Consider the following 4,430-nt stretch of genomic DNA (forward strand, 5'->3'; position numbering starts at 1 on the left):
GGGATCCTCACCTTCCTGGATAAACAGCCCCTCAGCTTCCCCACCTCATTTCAAAATGTTGCCGGTCTCACAGCCAAAGAGAACAGTCTCTAGAAGAATACCAAAATTAGAATCAATTATTAACTATTACTTTTCCTCATAAGAAATCATGCGTATTAGCCTCACTGCATTTACAACCTTCTTCCTTTGACACAAGAACCCCTAGTCTCTCAGACTCTCCAATCCTTCTCTATAAGCCCCTTCGCTTCCTCAACCCCCCACTGCAGCTGCCTTTTCGCTCACCGTGCCCCCCATGACAGCATCTACACGAAGCTTGCAACCTCAAGTCCTTTGAAAGTTCCTGTAACTTTGTTCTCTGTTGGAATCAGACTATGCTCTGGAAGACATTACCTTTCCTACAGGCCTCACAGGTGAGGAATGTCCCCCCTCTTCTCATATGAGAGGCAAGTGGGTTGGCAGCCTCTCCATCATGGTTTCCAGATCAATGTTCCTTTCCTTGCCATAAAAAGAAACACAAAACAAATAAAAAACCAAACCTACTTGAAGTATATGCCATCATACCACCTTTTATTTTCATAGGTATCTGCCATTCACCTGGTTACTCCCTATATTCATTGAAGATTTTAGCACTTCACTTCAAGTGTTTATTCCTACAGAATCCCTGTCATTTTGCACGGTGAGCTTAACATCTACGCTGATGATCCATTCAGGCTTCTAACTCTTCAATCCTCAAATCTTTTCATATCCAGTGTTTTACACTTCACTTGCTGCCGCTTTCATCCATATAATGGATGAAACCTATATCCATATAATGGATATAACCTAGAACAAACAGTTGGCAAACTGGCCTGCAGCCAAATCCAGACCACTGCCTCTTTTTGTCCAGTCTGCAAACTAAGGATGGATTTTATCTTTTTTAAGTGGAGTGCACCCATGTTCATTCATGTTTATATCATCTATGATTACCTTCTTCACAGTAACAATAACAGTTCAGTAACAGTTCCCTGTATTTCAGTGAATGGTTCACAGTTCACAGTGAACAATAACAGTTCCCTGTAACAATGCACTGAGTTGTCAAGAGATACCTATGGCCTGTGTGTATGCGTGCTAAATCGCGTCAGTCATGTCTGATTCTTTGCGACCCTTTGGACTGTAGCCTACCAGGCTCCTCTGTCCATGGAATTCTCCAGGCAACAGTACTGGAGTGGGTAGCCATGCCCTCCTCCAGGGGATCTTCCTGACCCAGGGATCAAACCTGTGTCTCTCATGTCTGCTGCACTGGCCTACACAGCTGAAAATATTTACTATCTACCTAAGCTGACTTACCCCTGCCCTAGACTGTCTCATTACCAATAACTGCAACACTTTCAAAAACACAGTTTTAAAAGTTTCCTCTCTGCCTGCCAGCCTCTCCTCCTTCTGGTTTGCTTGAATAATCTTTAACCACCCATCCTCTTGATGCAGTCATCACTTTTTCCCCACCTCACTTCTCTCACTCTCCAGGTTGGATTCCACAGTCCAGCAGTGTATTCACTCCCTTGCACATGTACGCAACGTCCATGCCCCCATTTTTCTATCAGTTGAGCCTCTTGTGATCATAACCATACCCCTAGTTAAGTTCAACTGTCTGCCTATTCCATGCCTTCCCCTAAGGAGATGACGGTAGCTGGAGGAAAGGCACACAGCCACATGACAAGCTAGCTTGTAACAGCCTGCTGGTTTGAATGTGTGGCTGAAGGTGGAAGGAATTGAAATGTAATAATGTTTGGAAAGCTTCTCAAAGAAAATAAAAGGAACTCAGGTTAAGGCTGATGCAAGTCTTCAAGACTCTGACAGGCCCAGCTGGAATTAAATGAACTATTAAAAATAAGGTCTCATCAATACCAAGTGCAGAGCAAGCGCCTTTAAAAAAGAAGAAATGTTTTCCCCCAGAATTTTGGGGCTACATTTACTCTTAGAAAATAATAATAGAAGTAGTAATATAATGATAATAATAATGATGATGATGATGCTTGTCCTCGGGAGATGTGCTATCTTGAATAGATGAATTGGTAGAGAAAGTAGGGAACTAGCAGAAACATCAAAAAGGACACTGTGGAAGCATTCCCAGCCATGCTCCCTTCACAGTTTGTGAAACTGTCCAGTGATGGCCAGTGGAGTGCAGAGCTTCAAAGAGTAGGCCACAGGACTCAGGCCAGGGCATTTCATTGCGTGGGTGGGAGCTGGAACCCAAAACACAAGGTTTTTATTCCTGATTAAAAAAACTGACTTTCCTGTGTTGGGGATGTTATGGATTGAGATGTATCCTCCTAAAAGTCATATTTGACCTAAATCAAACTCCTTACAATTATACAGTGGAAGTGACAAATGATTAAAGGGATTAGATCTGATAGAGTGCCTGAAGAACTAAAGACAGAGGTTAGTGACGTTGTACTGGAGGCAATGATCAAGACCATCCCCATGAAAAAGAAATGCAAAAAGGCAAAATGGTTGTCTGAGGAGGCCTTACAAAGAGCTGAGAAAAGAAGAGATGCAAAAAGCAAAGGAGAAAAGGAAAGATATATGTAGAGTTCCAAAGAATAGCAATGAGAGATACAAAGGCCTTCCTCAGTGAGCAATGCAAAGAAATAGAAGAAAACAATAGAATGGGAAAGACTAGAGATCTCTTCAAAAAATTAGAGATACTAAAGGAATATTTCATGCAAACATGAGCTCAACAATGGACAGAAACGGGAAGGACCTAAGAGAAGAAGAAGATATTCAGAAGAGGTGGCCAGAATACACAGAAAAACTATACAAAAAAGATTTTCATAACCCAGATAACCACGATAGTGTGATCACTCTCCTAGAGCCAGACATCCTGGAGTGTGAAGTCAAGTGGGCCTTAGGAAGCATCACTATGAACAAAGCTAATGGACGTGATGGAATTCCAGTTGAGCTATTTCAAATCCTAAAAGATGATGCTGTAAAAGTGCTGCACTCATTATGCCAGCAAATCTGGAAAACTCAGCAGTGGCCACAGGACTGGAAAATGTCAGTTTTCATTCCAAGCCCAAAGAAAGGCAATGCCAAAGAATGCTCAAACTACTGCACAATTGCACTCATCTCACATGTTAGCAAAGTAATGCTCAAAATTCTCCAAGCTAGGCTTCAGCAATACTTCATCATCCAAGAACTTCCAGATGTTCAACGTGTATTTAGAAAGGGAGAGGAACCAGAGATCAAATGGCCAACATTCATTGGATCACAGAAAAAGCCAAGCGAGTTCCTAAAAAACATCTACTTCTGATTTATCGACTACACCAAAGCCTTTGACTGTGTGGATCACACAAAAGTGTGGAAAATTCTTAAAAAGATGGGAATACCAGACCACCTTACCTGCCTCATGAGAAATCTGTATGCAGGTCAAGAAGCAGCAGTTAGAACTGGACATGGAACAAAGGACTGGTTCCAAATTGGGAAAGGTGTATGTCAAGGCTGTATATTGCTACTCTGCTTATTTAACTTCCATGCAGAGTACATCATGAGAAATGCTGGGCTGGATGAAATACAAGCTGGAGTCAAGACTTCCAGGAGAAATATCAATAACCTCAAATATGCAGATGACACCACCCTTATGGCAGAAAGTAAAAAAGAACTAAAGAGCCTCTTGATGAACGTGAAAGAGGAGAGTGAAAAAGCTGGCTTAAAACAACATTTAAAAAACTAAGATCAAGGCATCTGGCCCCATCATTTCATGGAAAATAGATTGGAAAACAATGGAAACAGTGAGAGACTTTATTTTGGGGGGCTCCAAAATCACTGCAGATGGTGACTGCAGCCATGAAATTAAAAGCTGCTTGCTCGTTGGAAGAGAAGCTATGACCAACCTAGATAGCATATTAAAAAGCAGAGACATTACTTTACCAACAAAAATCCATCTAGTCAAAGCTATATCTTTTCCAGTAGTCATGTATGGATGTGAGAGTTGGACTCTAAAGAAAGTTGAGCACCGAAGAATTGATGTGTTTGAACTATGGTGTTGGAGAAGACTCTTGAGAGTCCCTTGGACTGCAAGGAGGTCCAATCAGTCAATCCTAAAGGATATTAGTCCTGAATATTCATTGGAAGGACTGATGCTGAAGCTCCAATACTTTGGCCAGCTGATGTGAAAAATTGACTCCTTGGAAAAGACCCTGATGCTGGGAAAGATTTCAGGTGGGAGGAGAAGGGGATAACAGAGGATGAGATGGTAGGATGGCATCACTGACTCGATGGACATGAGTTTGAGCAAGCTCCAGGAGTTGCTGATGTACAGGGAAGCCTGGCATGCCACAGTCCATGGCGTCGTAAAGAGTCAGTCATGACTGAGCGATTGAACTCAACTAAAATGTCATATGTTTAAGCCCTAACTCCTAACATGATCATATTTGGAAATGGAGCTGATAGGG

This window comes from Bubalus bubalis, chromosome 7, assembly GCF_019923935.1.
Source record: "Bubalus bubalis isolate 160015118507 breed Murrah chromosome 7, NDDB_SH_1, whole genome shotgun sequence".
Taxonomy (NCBI): domain Eukaryota; kingdom Metazoa; phylum Chordata; class Mammalia; order Artiodactyla; family Bovidae; genus Bubalus; species Bubalus bubalis.